The following is a 16,938-nucleotide window of genomic DNA, read 5'->3' as shown; positions in this document are numbered from 1 at the left end:
CAGTATGGTGAGGAACGCTGAGAGAGGACGGAGGTGGAAGACAGTCTAACAGAAGAAAGCAGAGCAGCCCCCACAACCGTAAGTACTCTGGGTCTCCAGCACAGGACTGAACCTTCACAGGCTTCTGACTCAGTGCTCTGCCCCACATAGAGGCAATCAGGTGAGTTGCACTGGACTGCCATCACAGACCTGTGCAAACTGCTCTGCTGCCACTAAGAGATGGTGCAAATCGGAAGGCAAGAGGAGCAGCACAGTCAGGCTCCCAGCTGTCCCTGTTTTCTGGGTAAATGGTGGAGAGTGAAGTTGTGGCGCTGATGACCTAAAGGTCTAGTGCCATTCAAGACTGTCCCTTCACACCCATTCTTGAAGGATGCGGCAGTGACTGGAGCCTTCGACGTGCAAACTCCTTACAGGCAGGAACACTATAGCTAGGGGTGGTGCGAGAGTATAGAAGAAACCTAGCCGATATGCAAGAATTCAGCACTGGGATAAATGGTGGGGGACAGAATGGGTGAGACTGTTGCCTGTGCTGGAGACACAAGTCAGAAGTCGAACTGAGCAGTGTCCCTTGGGACTTGCTTGAAGCCACAGATACAAGGCAACACTGGGAAAGTAACCCAGGTTCCCTGACTCTCGAGTCCCTCTCTCCTCCACTCCAGTCACTAACTCAAACCTGCTTCCAGATCTAGGAACAAAATACTGTAGTCTTCCTATTTTTTTCCATCTTATTTTTTGAGACAGATTCCCTATGTTTTCCCTTTCTACCAAGAGTGGGACCTGCCGAGTGGTTTGGCTCAGAGAAGATACCTCTTTCACAGCCTTACCTGCAGTGCACCAACAAGCAGCATTTTGGCTGCAGTCTTGGACCTTACCTGCAGTTCATCCAACACTACATCTGCAGGGCTTGCCATGCATTCCCACAACACAGGGAGAATGTCACGTACTGCGTGTGTATCATGTGTGTGTAGGACTCCCTGCTCTCTGCTCCCCGAGGATTGGCCACAGAGCAGCTGTTGGAGGTCCTAGGGCCTGCTGTCCTACTCATGAAGTCAGCATTCATGTATTTCAGGACCTCTGTAATTGAACACCTACACCTATCTCACCCATGCTGCACACATTTTGTCCTGCTGGCCGTCAAGATACTGGTCAAAGTCTGCACTGGCAGAGCTGGAAATATGGTGTAATAAGATTGCCTTTGTCTTTTGGAAAGTCAGTTCCAGGCTTTGGACTTGAGGATACACTATCAGCCATGCAGGAGAATTTGCCTTCAGCACCATAGGTAGACACACAGAGAATCTTCCAATAAGGTCAGTTGTGGATCTGTACACATCCTTCAGGCAAACTCTGGAGGCAACCGTTGGAAGTGAACAGAAGAGGAAAAGTGGAAAAGGAGAGACATTACAAGTGGGCATTAATGGCACTTCTGTTCAGCTTGCCTAATATTGTCCACTGCAAAGACGCCTTTCAGATGCATGTTTATGTTTTGTGGCACATGCAAGCATTGGGGACGGCATATGATATCTTAACAATAAATACTTTGTGAAAATGCATCCCTTTTCTCTTCTGAATTATTGTTGGTTTAGCACGATAAATATCCTGTCCCTTGCATGCCTGACTCAGAATAGGCAGCACACAGAAAAACAATGGAATGTGAATGTTCCCAAGAGCCAGATGTGGCAGCCAGTGTCACACAGTCATAGCAGTGACACCTGTATGAGGAACAGCTGGACTAAAGCAGCTGCAGTGAAGGACCTAGTCAAGAAGGACTCTCCCACATGTCTTTAGTCCCTCCTTCTCTTCCCTTATCCCTTTTCCTGGGCATACACACAGCAGCCCATATCACTCCCATCTGAACAGCAGCAGTTCTTCAAGTACGCACCGTACACAACTCCAAAGGATCAGCTTCCTATTAGCTTGTGCTCAAAAGTCACACAGTACCAGATGTAGGGTTGCAACTGGAACACTGCCCCTTCAAAGAGAAATCCACCAGACTCCAGCAAGTACCCAAAGAGCCACTGAGAGAATTGGCTTAGCTATTCCAATGCACCATTAACAGGACACTCAGTTTCTCAAGTGGTGGCCCTTAGTGTAAACCCTTTTTCACAATATCCCTGGCTAATGACTAGTGAATTCCACAGGAGGTAAGCTGGGTGAGGAGGTCTGTACTCCTGTTTCAGAGCTACCAAACCCCACCTAACTCTAGTTTTCATTTTGTACTATCAGAGGCACCAACAGCATCTAGGAGGATTTGGTGCTATTTGAACCCAAAAGAACACTTTTCAGTGGTATGGAGGCTTATCAGCAGGGGTATGTGTGAGAGAAAGATGCTGAAATGCGAGCATCAGGCTCCTTTACTAGGACCTAAAATGGCACTGCTCATTTAATATTGTAGTCTATGGCAACCATCAGTTTGTCTATGTATATTCAAACTGCCCATTAGCATTTACCCAGAACACCACTGACGGCAGCTTTTTAGAGCACTCACGATTCTTTCATTTTCATCACTCATTTCACTCAGCCCTTTTCAGAACCGGCTTTGTGCCTGATGCTGGGGTGGGACTACGTCTTTGACTTTCCCCATTGCCTTCCTACTTCTTATATTAATAATTCTGTGAGTTGCCAGCACTTTCCTCCCCTCCACCCTCAGCGAGCAGGCTAGGAAGCCAATCTGCAGGGTGCTGCAGGGTGCTACAGGGTGCGGGCTGCCTCCTGGACAGAGAGCTGGGGCCCTGACCTCTCTTCAGCACAGGCAGGGTGCTCAGAGGAGTCCACCAGCTGCGCAGACCATTTGTGCTCTGAGGTCATTCAAAGCTACGCCATCGCTGAGGAATCTGCTGGCCGCCTTCCTGATGATGCCGTACAATGTCCCACCTCGCTTGCCAGATAACACAACATGCTCATGCTGGTCCCAGGCCCCGCTCCCCAGAGGTACTTCCCAACCATGCTCTCTAGCTTTGTCAAAGCCCCTCACACCTGAAACTTCTGGTCATCCACTGACCACTATATCTGCCTCAAAACACCCTGCCCAGTCCCACTTTCAGTCTGCTCTCTTCATGCTGCCGTTGGGTGTGTTGGGTACAGAGTGGGTTGCAAGAGGCGGTGCTAATCCATGGAGATCCATGAGCACTGATCCCAGTGCCTCAGAGCAAGCTGGTGCGGTGACCTTCCACCCCAGCACAAGGACAGGGACTCACAATAGCTATATTTTTAACCTTTTGCATTGTGATCTCTCTCAGCCTGTCCTGCAGGGCTAAAGCAAGATACAATATCCAGTATCCAGGATGCACATCAGCCTTTTTCCTGAAGCTCAATGGCTTGTCTCCACAGGTAGGGCTAGGGACTGTCCTGTGCGGGTGGCAGCTCAGCTTGCAGCACGCCCGGTGAGACGGTGCCATCGCAGGAGGCTGAGTTGGCCAGGGCTCTGGACAGCCTGGAGGCAGATCCTGGGGAGGGGATCCCTGCAGTGGGGCTTTGCAGGAGAAAAGGCTGGACTTGTGGAGTGGGAACTGGGTGGGAGAGCATGTTTTGCTGGGAAAGTGTCCTTCTGTCAGGGTAGAGAGAGGGGCCAGCTGCTCCTATGCATCAAGGAGCCAGAGACAAGGGAGATAACAAGGCTGGCAGGACAAGGGCTTTCCAGCCAAGGCTCATCCCAGAGTTTCCCACAAGGTGAGAGCGCATTCCCAGGGATGGACTCAGGTTCAGCTGAGTCCACGTCATAAGGTGAGCTTGTGGTGATGAAGGGGGTCCAAGCTCCAACTGAAAAGTTCATTTGCAGGGCAGGGTCAGTTCCAGAGGTGGTATCTGGTGACTGCCGCAGCCCGGTGACTGCCAGGCAGGTCTGAGGTCAAGCCAGGAAGTCAGCCCATGTGCCAGGGTGCAAACAGCATCCATGGCCAGACACAGCTATGAAAGAGGGGTAGACAGACCATGATACAGCTCAGGCAGGTAGTAGAAGTCCAAAGCTGAGCTGAAAATGGGGCTTCCTGTCCTATGGGCAAAAGTTGCATGTGGAGGGCCCAGGTGAGGCTGGTCAGGCCCATCAAGACCTATCAGTGCCCTTGGGGCAAGGCAAAGTGATAGCTCCTGTCAACCTCTCAATTTTTCAGCAATTTCATGTCTGCCTCTAGCAATGGGCTGAAAGGCAAAGGATGGTCCCAGTACCTGAGGAAGGCTGATACCTCCTGTGCTACCTTGCTTCACGGCTACAGCTTCGTCTTCACAGGGCGGTAGGCCAGCACCCTGCAAAGCATCTTCCACCAACCAGCCCCTAGGGATCACTGCTGCTGGGACGTTGTCCCTAGTGTCAGTGTCTCACCTCATGCCAAGGTACTGCATAGGACTCTCCTGGGGCTGTCCACAAAACTGGGAGGGAGGGAGGTGTCCCCCATGGGATTTCAGCAGCGAGTGCCTGCTTTCTGACAGGTCTGGGTGGCCAGAGGACTAGGAGCACTCGTGGGTGCACATTTGGGGCACACCCAGGTCAGCTGGGCTCTGGCACTGGCCAGGGGCATTGCAGCATCATGGTGCCAGGAGGCCCCCCTTGAGGTCCATTTATGCTTCCCAGCACCCGTCCCAGGGCTGCTTCAGCCACGGTCATTTCTAGGAAAGTGTTTTGTCCAATTTTCTCTGAAAGACATCCAGTGACATGGGCTCCCAGCTGCCTGCAACAGTGCTGCCTTCTCCAAGGAAAAAGTGACAGAGAAGAGAAGCTGTAATAGCTGTAATAAATAGGTATAATAAAACTATAATGGGAATATGTAAGGTGAAAATAAACTACTGCTCACTGTCTCTTCAAAAGACACAAGGACTAAAGGCAGGTCCAAAACAAACACAAGGCTTCCTCACGCAGCACACCTTCAGCCGTGGACACCTTGCCTCAGGAGAGTGTGGGTAGTAAACATTTGTGTGGTTTCATATAACAAGTGGATGGAGACGCTGCAGAGGAAAAGCACGGTTAAATACAAAGATTCAACATCTGTCTCAGACTGCTGGAAGCTAGGATAGTATTTGGTGGATTTATTACATACTTCCTTGCTCTTATATCTTCCACATGGAATTTGCCACTGGATGGTCTCACAGGCAGGATAATAGCACTGAACAGTGTTTTATTCTGATCTGGTTCAGCTGTTGTCATTCACTCCGCTAATGAAATGCTGTGGTGGCACAAGTATGCTGCAGCACCCCTTGGGCAAAGCTAACAAGGCAAAAAGCTCCATGGCCCCGCTTTTCAATGACTTCTCCCAGAGCAGCCCCATACCTGCTGTTTAAATAGCTGGTGAGTCTTGACACCTTTGCAGTCTCTCCCTGCCAGGGTGACAGCTCTCAGGTGGGTCAAGGAGGTAAGATGAGAGGGAGTTTGCCTTGTGGGTGGAACAGAGATGTCACAGGACAGAGGGCTTCCAGAGAAGGAGTTGATGCCAGCCCTTGACAGTGGCATCCTGGATTGTTTGTTATTTCTATTAAAGAACCACCTGTGAAGTCTTCTATCTGTGGGATGGTACCAGAGGAGTGGGCAGCAAGCCAGCCTTTTAGAAAACAATTATTTGGTAGCTGAGGGAAGCTCTCATCTTCATGTTGCAGAATTTAGTGAAAGACAGATCTGCATTCACCTTATCCAACCACCTTCAAGATTTTATAAACCTCACCGATAACTTCTCTGAGCCTTCCTGTCTTCAAACTGCAGAGCTGCAGCCTTTTCTGTAGTTCCTCATAAAGCAGCTATTCCATCCTTTTGATCGCCGTAGATGCCCTTCCCTGTGCCTTCTCTAACTCCCCCATGTCTCTCTTGAAATACAGAGACCAGAACAGCCCTCGCTGCTCAAGATCAGGATGCATGGAGGTTTTATATAGTGCTAAAATGGCATCCTCTGTCTAACTCTAAATACTCTTGCCAATGATGCCCAACATTTATTGTGGCTGCTGCTGCATGAGCCCATTTATAGGGTAACAACAAGTCCAGGACCTTTTTCCTGTTTTACTTGTTAAACTGTCTTTATCTCAGCCCAGAACTTTTCTCACTTTTACTCTTCTGATCCTCTCCCCCATTCCACGGTGAGGCAAGTGAGCAAGTGGCTGCGTGGGGCTTAGTTGGTGGCTGGAGTTAAACCACAACAGTCAGGCAGCTGGACTAGATGATCATTGTAGGTCCCTTCCAACTGAAATAGTGTTGTATTCTATTCTAGTCTATTCTGTCCTGTCCTGTCCTGTCCTATCCTCACTGCTTATTCATCTTGACCCTGAGAAGTGCCCCATGCACTCTGTTTCCTTCCTGTCCTTTACCCAGCATTCATTCCATAAAAGGACTTTTCCTCCAACCCTGTAGCAACTTAGTTCCTTTAATAACTTCTGGTAAGGAACCTGTCAATGGCTTTTTGGAAGTCTAAATATATTACGTCTCCTGGAACCCCTCCCCTGTGCTTATTGAGACCCTGACAGAACCCAGCATGACAACGATGCAGGCTTTCCCTTTACAGAAGCCACAACTACTCTTTTTCAACAGACTGTTATTCACATACTCATTGTCTTGCTCTTTATTATATACACCACTCTCTTACCACAGATGGAAGACTCACCAGTAATTTTTTATAGTGGGGGGCTTGCACTGGCAATCCAGTGCTCTGGTACAGAGACATTAATGACAGGTTATACAGCTTGACCAGCAGTTTATAGTTCTACATTTGAATTCCTTCAGGACTTTCAGGCAAATGTCATGCAGTGCTAGTGACTTACTAACATTCAAAGTACCTGTCCGGTCTTACTTCAAATTAAGCTGTCTCCTCTGATCAATCTACTGCAAATATGGCATCGGGACTGGAAATCTCCCCACCAAACAAGGCACTTCGCTGCTGGAAGGTGTAAGAAGCAACTGTATCCTAAGGCTTCTCTCCCAGACAGACATAAAAGAAAGGAGCTTTAAAGCTCCCTGAACTACCTGGGAAAAACATTTGAAGTCTGAGGTCTTGGCAAATCCACCTCTCAAGCTGAATTCTCTTTGTCTCTTTCCCAAAAGCATGGCTACCAGTGTGGCTGTTGTTGTACAGCTGCAAGGTGATACTATTGAGGGGCAGAGGCAAATCAGGACTGGTCTGGAAAAATAAAGTACATGGAAACTGAACTCAAGTGATACTAGGGAGTGATATTAAACTAAGGAAAAGTTCATTAATTGCATAGATTCATTTAACTGCTTTGAAATTCAGTTCCACAGAAGTGATCTGTTACATCTAGGACCTTCAAGCCTTCATTTTTCTGAACTGGGGACCTTCTAGAGCCTGAGCTTCAGCTTTCCTTGTCACTGTGGTCCAATGATTCACCTCTGGTATGAGATGACACTAAGTGACTATCTAGATACATGATTGGCTGAGGACCTGGGACAAAAATGAATAGGGGGCAGATGTGCAAACAGGCAGGCAGAATCAAAAGAGGCAGAAAAATCTCCTTAGCCTGATGAAACGTTTTTGGATGAACATGCATAGCGAAGGTAGGGATTTTGACTTCAACATCCCTGCTGCCACAGTTCTTCTCCACAGAAAAAGGAGGCAGGACAGTTGTGGCTGCCTTGGGGCAGACCCTGACCCCTGCTAGTCTGGGTTTACCTTCATATTATCCTACCCTATGGGAGCTGTAGGACCTGCCTGCTGCTGTAGTCTCTAGAGATGTTTCAGTTAGCGTAGCCCATCCAGGGAACTGCCCTCTGAGAGGTGAAGTGCAGGCATGGCACAAGCTGTGTGCCATGGGTGCCCAGCTGTGCTCCCTTCCTAGGGGAGCTCAGATACAGTTTAAGCCTTCCCAAAAGCACATTTCATCAGCCTCTGTGACCACACAGAAACAGGCTTCACTCATGGGAGGTTCAGTCCTCTCTCATCAGAAAGTCAGAGAAGGCTGCTGGTGCAGAGACATGAGCAGGGGTGGTTCCAGAGATTAAAGGAACAGATCCTCCAGACTAACCCTGAGCTAGCTCACCTTTATACCTGATAGCTGGTGGCTCCACCAGTTCTCAGCAACCTCACATATGTAGTGAAACATTCCTGCATGTTGTGGAGAGGCTTTTCTCTTCTAAGCCTTAGTTCTGAATCACAGAACCAGGCAGAAAGGATAAGTCCAGGATAAACACATCCATCCTATTGTGACCTGAAACGCTCAGGTTGTCGTCTTGTTCATGTTACCATGCAATGGCAAGGTCTTCTGCAATGATTTTTCCTTACCAGGAAGCTCAACTATTATGATTATTTTTTCAAAGAAGTCTGTGATTTTGGCTTCTTGCATTGGACAGCCCAAGCCTAAGTATCAAAGCTGCCAGCAAGTCACGGTACATACTACAGGCGAAGACAGCGAACAGTGCTCAGCATTTCCCAAATTCAGGCTTTGGTTGTTCCCAGCTGGACCCCAAAACTGTGCTTGTAGTTAGTGATCTGAACACCAGAGATGTCATGTGAAGCAGTAACATATTACTATTTCTCACATACGGCAGTGCAAACAGAAAGCTATGGAAGGTTGACTTGGCAGTCTTGGGTTAACAGTTGGACTTGATGATCTTAAAGGTCTTTTCCAACCTAAATGATTCTATAATGTTATGATGTACTGAACAGGTTTGGGAAATTCCTGAATAGGCTTGGCCAGTAGGAGTGGACATACACCAAGATGCTAAACCAAAATATATTATCCAACCCATGCAAAACTGGGAACAGAAAGTTTTGGCCTTGAGTCACATCTTTCTTGTTCTTTTGTACCTCGATCAATCCATAGTGACTCCAACAACTGCAAAAGAATTGCTTCAATTTGCAGCACATTTTGGCTAAAGTTGCACAAATATTCCAAAGGAGATAAGTTCAGAATTATTCTAACAAAATTATGTGTAGTATAAACAGAAACTAGACCTAGAATAATAAAAAAAAAAAAAACAAACAGGAAAAACCCAAAAAATACTCTACCAAGACAAAATAGTAAAAACTTGAATCCACAGTTCATTTTTTAAAGGATTTTATTTCCTAGTAATTTCTAAAGACATTTTTATAAAAACTGGGGGTGGGGGGTGGGGTGTCCACAGGCTTTCTAAAACCATAAATGCTAGTAATAACTGGAGGAACTCAGAGTACCCAAAGTGACAGTGTATCATTGCCCAGCCACCTAGTTTCCTGAGATATTGCTGCTCTGTACCATTGTGCACGTTCAGTTCAGTACCAGCTCACTCCTGCTGAACAGCCTCACCGCACAGCTGAGCTAGCACAGGTCACAGCCTTGCACCACAGGAAGCTGGTCTTTCCGTGTGAGCATATCCATATAAGTTCACCTAAATCATTGCTATCAGTCTTTTGCTCAGATGAAATTCAAAGTGCTTTTTACCACAGCCGCTGACCCAAATTTGTGAACATAGCCAGCTGTCAGTGATAAAACAGGACCTTAAGTACATACTTTCTTCCATTAGGAAAGATGCAGATCAAAGCCTCTTCCATATTGACCATATAAAATCTTTAAGAACTATCCATCTCTTGGGGTCCCTGTACTATATACTCTGCTGTTCCTTCAGAAGAGGAAATGTCTAGGGTATTTGTGATGGTCTGGCTGGAGCATGAATTAGGTGTCTCTGTGTAATGTTGTCCAGTGGCTCTCAGCCACAGCTTGGAAAGTTGAAAGCTCTCCAGCTAATGCATTATTTTCTTTCAGTGATCTCATGTTTAAAGCATCATTTCCTTAGTCTTAGGCTCTCCCACGGGGTCAGTAAATTCTACATTCAAAGAAGATATTAATTCCTTGGTGAGTGACAAGCTGGAATGGCGATTTGAGCTCTAATCCTTCTCTTGAGTGGTGAATGGAGCATCTCATCATTAGTACGTCAGACAGATGCTATCAAAGATGTCATGGGAATAGCAAACACCAGCAATCTGAGCCAGCTGGAAAACATTAAGAATTGGGATGGTCTCCTTTCCACCCCATCAGCCTGCACTGATCTTTGCTGAGCGCTCCCCACCTCCTTCCTACTGGTATAGCAAGAAACAATACAGACATCTTTCTTTTTGTTTCTCTTTCAGCTCTTTTTCTTCCTGTAGACCCACCATTCCCTAATTTGCCTGGGAGAAAGAAGGAATGAATATCTAAAACTTGTTTCACTTTATTCATTCCTGTTTTATTTCTTTCTCCTTTGAATTTCCAGTTCCTTGCCTTTCTGCCAAAACATCCTGGTTCCTCTTTGACACCCTTTGCATGTACCACTTGGTATCAGCCCAGCAGAATCAGTACATTTGGGGAGGCAGTGAAATGAGGGCTCAGCAAGGGAAGGGTGTGCGTGAGACCCCAGAAAAATCCCAGATGGCCATTTTTCCTCAAGATGCTTTTGTCTTTTTTGTTTTATTGAGGATTAACTTCCATCATCCCACCAACTTTGCTGTCTACTTCCTGCTATGATCCTGGGTTCAGCAGTTCCTGGGAATTTAACTTTGCACTTTGGCGTAAGGTCTATGAATCATCCAGCAACAGCCATGAAGCAACACAAGGCACCTGTCTCTTACAGTGCCTTTGGTTGCAGCATGGTGGAGAAAGGCTTAGTGACAGCGAGAACTGTTTATCTCCTCAGATCTCTAGGGCATTTGGAAATAGAAATGTCTCCTGCCTTGCCTCTGCAGTGCTGACCCACTGCCTCTCCTTTGAAGCAGATCTCCCTTTATCTCTCTCCACAGAGGGGCTCTGCCCCCACTTAGTGCCGCTTGCTTGTTGCTCCTCTCCAAACAAGGTACTAACTAACATTGTCTAGTTCAGTCAGGGCTGATTCTCCCCCCATTAAGTCAGGGAAATGGAAGGAAGGGATGGGATGGCTGTGACTTTCAGGCAGCACCACCACTGCCAGTGTCTTTCCCTACCCGGACACCCCACTTCTGCATGTCCTGCCTTACCATCTGCCTCCTACACCTTTCACTTGCCTGTGTTTTTTCACTTCTCTGTCCTCACATACAGGCAAGACTTACTCAACAGATTCTTGACAAGCAAAAAAAAAAATCGGCACAGCTGAGCTGTGTGCAGATTAATGCAGGTGGTCTTTAAGGGTCAGCCCCAGATCTCTTTTCCTCTTGTTCACAGAGTATCTTTGCCTTCTCATTGCCGTCCTTGAAAGCTCTACTTTTCCCAAAACTCTCTGATTTTCAGCAACCTGCACCACTCCCTGCTCTCCTTTGTGTCCATCTCCCAGACCCTTCCCTCTCACAGCCAGCCATGAGCTCCCTCTACACCCCACCTGGTAACTCTTCACTCTTCGCCTCTACCAGTTTTGTCAAAGACTCCTTCTGCCTCCTTCCCTGCCATACCAGAAAGAGCACAAAGCTGTGCCATCCCTTCTTATTCTTTGGGCTCTGCTGCTCTGCCTGTAGTCATTTGCCACAGGTAGCTGCTCGCAGACGTTTAGTCTGCAAAAAGTGAGAAAAGTGCAACAGTGAGATCTTACACAGACAGGTGGTTAGGGCTGGGCCTCAGCAGTATTTTGCAGAGGCAAAAAAAGAGGATTATGTTCATTCTGTGTTGCCAGCCACTGCAGTACAAGCCCAGTCCCACTTGGAAGCCCTTTGCTATAAATAATGATTCCAAGCTGACATGACCTGCAAAGATTGTTTAAGCAAAGCACCCTGTTGACAAGGCTACACAGCTTTAGCCTGGATCAGGCTGTGAGCTGAAGTTCATGGCTGCTTACAACAGCCTGACAAAGCCAAACACAACAGTGTCACTCTCTGCCTTGGTGTGCAAAGTGACATCAGCAAAGCATGGGCTGGAAATGAGCAGCAGCAAGAAGTTGCATTGCTGCAAGGCATTGTTACTTCCATTTTTCTGGCTTTGAGTGATTTTAATTATGTGATTTCATAGTTGCATTAGCAAAGAAGATTCTACTGTTTTATTTATTTAGTTTTCCTTCTACTATTTGTTATATTCCACCATAAAGAGAGAACGTTTCTTTGTTATCACATCTGAAAATACAGATGTGATATACATCCTGTATACATCAGGAATACACCTGGGCAGGAGGTGAGCTCTACTTTACTTGCACTGTGGACCCAGAAGTTGCTTTCCCCTGTAGTGGGTAACAGACACAAGCAAGCCTGCCCCTTTAATTTTGACCCAGGTTACCTGCCTCCTAGAAAGAAAAAAATCTGAATGAAGTTGAGGTTAACCAGCTGGGTGAGCAAAACAAGGAAAAGCTGGGACCTGGGACGGGATCATCTTACCTTGCACTGCTAACCTGCTGGAGCTGATAGCTGCTGCACACAGCTGCTCACAGCGACAGTCCTGCTGGCAGGGGAAGTTTTCACAGCTCACTGCTCTCTAAAGCAACTTCGCAGAGCACCACAAAGTACAGTGTTTGCAAATATATACAACTTGCAAACTACACCTTCCCCCTGCATCTTTTTCTCCTTGCAAAAATCAGTGCTAAAAACTACCTTCAGCTTTTTGCTCTAAGGAGTCAGAGGAAGCAATGAAGTTTTGTCTTTACTGAAAGACACAGGGGTTTTCCTTGTGATTAGCCATCTGAAGTCTTGGCAACTTTCTTAGTTTTCTAAGGATTCTTGAAAAAAAGAAAGAACCTTAAAGAAATCTTCAACAATCTGTAAGCTTAACACCTGAAAGAAAAACTAGGGAACTGTTTAATAGTGCAGTTGGAATAATTTGCTATCCCCTTAACAAATAACACTATCATAGCTTTGCTGAAGTTCATGGCAAGCTACCAGCCCAGATGTAAAATTTCCTCATCAGCTCTTAATATAGCAGTGGCAGGAAGGGAAGGGAAGGAAATGTATTGCCACAGGTGCCACCATCTGCTCCGTGGTCTGAAAGAGGAATTTTGTTTTGGAGCTTTATTAGCCCATTCCACTCCTCGCTTTCTGAAATTCAGCATTTGCTGGATTCTGATATACTTCAATGCCAAAGATGAGAAACAGGCAAATAAGTAAAATGTGCTGAGGGAGGTTTCTGAAGGCATAGAGAGGAGGTAGACAACAAAATCCCATCACTCTTCCCATGGGAGCTCTGCAACAAAGTACTTTTCGTGTGTCTGTCTTTACTTTTTCTTATCTTAAATTAAATGAAGCTAGATTATTATATGTCCTTGTAACAACATTACCTACCTGAACAATGGTCTCCTCACTACGCCTTTCTAGGTGCTAAGCTACCACGCATTGCCTGCAGGGAAACACATTGAAGAGTCATTAGTTAAAGGTATGAAGTCCAGTTTGATTAAAACCTGTGCTAGATAAGCAAATATGGTCCTAAACAACAAGCTTAGTATGCCTAAGCAGGTGTGCAAAATGAGTTACAACAAGGCTTTCAGATGGGCTAGAGCTGAATCTATGGGTGTAGTCACTACTACCACATCTTCCATCAATTGCCCGAGTTCACAGATGGTCAGGGTTGGAAGGGACCTCTGGAGAACATCTAGTCCAACCCCCTGCTAAAACAGGTTCACCTAGAGCAGGCTGCACAGGACCATGTCCAGGTGGGTTTTGAATGTCTCCAGAGGAGACCCCACAGCCTCTCTGGGCAGCCTTTCCAGTGCTCGGTCGCCCTAGTTCTGTCAGGTTCAACTTCTGGTCAGTCCCCTTGCCCTGAAGCCTCACTAATCCAGCACAGCAATCATTCAACTTTCTCCCTAGGGCCTGCTCTGAAAAAGGCAAAGACAAAAAACCCCTCCAAGACATAGCAGCAGAGTTCCTTGCAGCCAGAGGTTGCAGCTGAGGAAGGAGAGCTGCTCCTTACACTAGAACAGCTGGCACTGTGCACAGGGTCGTATTTTTAAAGCAAGTGCACAGTCTTTTTTAAGCCACCATAAAGAATAGATGCCATCTTGCCTGCAGGCCAGAATATATATATATATATTATTTTTTTTTATACTGACTGAATGCACATTATTTTATAGGAATAGTGACATTGCTATGTATGCATGCGTGTGTGCATGGGGGGGGGGGGGGGGGGGGGGGAGAGTGCTTTTCTTTCTCCTTGTGGACAATGACCTGTACATTGAAAGCCCATTCATGTTTGGAGCTCAGGAGTCAAAAAAGCTGAGAAAAACTGTTCAGATAAAATAGTGACTATCTGGTTTAGACACCACAGTAGAAATAATTAAAAAAAAAAAAAACCGCAACAAAAAAACCCACAAAAACCAGTAAGTGACAACTTGACAGATGAATGCAGAAAATGGAGCAGAGTCAAAAAGTCATCCTGTTGATTAAAAATTGTTGCCATAAAGATTAAACTGATGTTCACTATGCTTTTTTGTCCTATCTATCTCCAGTCCCTGAGGTTTCCCTCCAGAAGACTTCTTCCACTTTATCCAATGCCACTTTCTTTACTCAGGCATCAAGGATTCTTGGATGCAGGCCATGAGTCTTCCGCCCTATAACACTTTCTCGGTAACTAAAAGCCCACACAAAAGGTGACGTTCGGGCTAGTGTAGGTTCTCCCTTCCGTTTTGTCCCTGTACTGTGTGAATGCCCTCAACAGGGTCTAAGTTCCCCATATCCCCAGGGTTACTCTCAACCCATTCACTCTGCCCCTACTCCCCTGCATCCTGGTTGCCCCCCACGTTTCCTTAGTCCAGTTCTCTCCTGTATCCTCTGACAACCCTTACACAAGCAGTTCAAGTCTTTCTGTGTGCTGACTGGCCAGCCAGCAATCTAAATAATACAAAGAACTGAGGAACCCACACCACACTATTTTGCTCAATGCAGCAAGTCTGTCTCGTCTGTGCTGTCCAGATATTCTAGAAATGCATATATATATATAAAAATAACACTGAGCACATCACTACTTTGTCGAATTCATTTGGAACTGATCAAAAAGCTCTAAAGTTAATACAAAGGAACTGACAAGACAGCACAATGCCCAGGGGACAAAAAGCATCTACGTGAGGTCCCCTGAGTTTTTCTGCAGTGTTTTTCAGGCCAGTGTATTTCTGCAGCTAATTTACTCATATGAAGGCTGCTGGGTTCAGTAGAACTGAACATTATAAATCTGAGTTTTTAATGTCTAACTTATATGGCTGTATGTCAGCGCTCTCTGGACACAAAGGATATTTTCAAATGTGAGTTTTGAGAATGTGTGTGTGGTTTTTAGTAAGGTAAATATTAACACTGGCAAAATTCTGAGGTTTCCATCTTAGATGCCATATTTCTACAAAAAACAAACACATAATGAAATGCAACACCTGTTCTACAGCAAGCCACTCTGAATTCTCCAAAGAAAATGAATTTTGACAAAATACTCCTAAGATTCAGTCTTCCGCTGTCTCAGGAGAAATTTGGCAAAGTTTAACCCAATTCCCTGAGACATCTGTTCACTCACATAAAAAACCAAGCTGGAATGGTTTTCTAGCAAGATACTACCTTCTGAGAAACCAAGGCTCTTTTATTTAAAATCTGTGTGAGACAGTAATTGTAGGGAGTTCAATTTCATCAACTCTGTCTGTTCTCATAGCAACCCTGATAAATTGGGCATGAATCCATAGCTGGGAAATGAATTCACACTTTACAGACTATCTGAACAACATACACACGGTGCTTTCTTCCAGGAAGGTCTGTACGTTGTTACCTTCCCGGCACCCCAGAGCTGCGCAGCCGCAAGCATCAGACATGCCTGCACCACTGAATGGAGGCGTCTGCAGTTCTCTCACATGAAACTGTTTCTTCTCTATATGCTGAGTCCAGAACCATGTCGGGACTGGCAGGAAGCTCAGAAGTCCCTGTGTGTCCCCTCCCTCCATCTGTAGGTTGCTGAGGAGCAGCACAGATCCAGCCCAAGGGCAGGATGAGGGAAGTCATCATGGAACTTCTCACCTCCAATGCGGAGGGACTGTTTTTACCAGTATGAATCATAGCAACAGTGCTCTGCAGACCTGAAGAGGCTTTCCCTGCACTGACCGGACCTACTAGAGACAGGCTTATCTCTCCTGAAACCAAAGAGCAAGGAGATGGGAACACATCACACCGTGCCCAGACCAGAGAAGAGCACTAACGGCTGACTGAGAGCATAAGCCAAGGAGCAAGGGAAGCTTTTGCACTTTTACCTGAGAGGTCTGCAGAAAATCTTTTTGAAAGACAGGAGAGCTTATTTAATATTAACTCAGTGTCGTGCAGGGAGAACTGTTTTCTCACAGGAGATACGCAGTGCATTGCAGGAGGAAGTGGAAGGAGTGACATGAAGAAGGGGTTTGAGATGGCAGGATGGCTGAAGAACCACTGTGGATGTGGGACCCCCCAGTGGGTGACTCCAAAGCAGAGACACTGTGGAGTTCAAAGACACATGTGCAGCTGCAGCTTAGGGCTGGCCTGGCAAGTGTGTCCCCAGCTAGGAGGGAGCCAGAGGGAAGGTGAGGGAGCTACCAGGCATGTCTGACAGAGGTGACTGCAGAAAGAAAAATATTGTGGGGTAACGAAAACAACTGAGGGGCTGCATCTTGAAGGGCAGTATTCCGTGAAAGCTGAGGGTTCCCTGGGCTCACGTGTATTTCAGCTGCATTCAGTAAAATATTTTAGCCACATCTATTCCCTCAGCATCACAGATGCAGGCAAGACCTCACCACATGATTGCTGTGAATTACACCGAGAGGGACCGAAGGACCTGAAACACAGTGATATTCCCTTAGTCACTAGGGTTGGGTTGTGCCTTACCAATTCTGATACCCAATTAAACCACAATAGAGAGAAACCTGATGATACTGGAAGGATTAGTGGAGATAAGAAGGTAATGTCATCCAGGCTGGTTTAGATTCAACTCCGAATGAGGAGCAGAGGGTAGGGCAACTGCCTGAGACCATGAGCGGTGACACGATTTCCATCAAGGTGATTGTGAAATGATGTCATGCACCTTCCTGAAAAGAAGGAAGGAGCAGCACCAGAAACTGAGCTGATGCTGGGGCTTCTGATGAAAATACTGTGAGGGAGAAAGGAATGGAGGACACCAGTACTTAGTGAA

This window comes from Falco naumanni, chromosome 3, assembly GCF_017639655.2.
Source record: "Falco naumanni isolate bFalNau1 chromosome 3, bFalNau1.pat, whole genome shotgun sequence".
NCBI lineage: Eukaryota > Metazoa > Chordata > Aves > Falconiformes > Falconidae > Falco > Falco naumanni.
Note: the sequence above shows the minus strand (reverse complement) of the source record.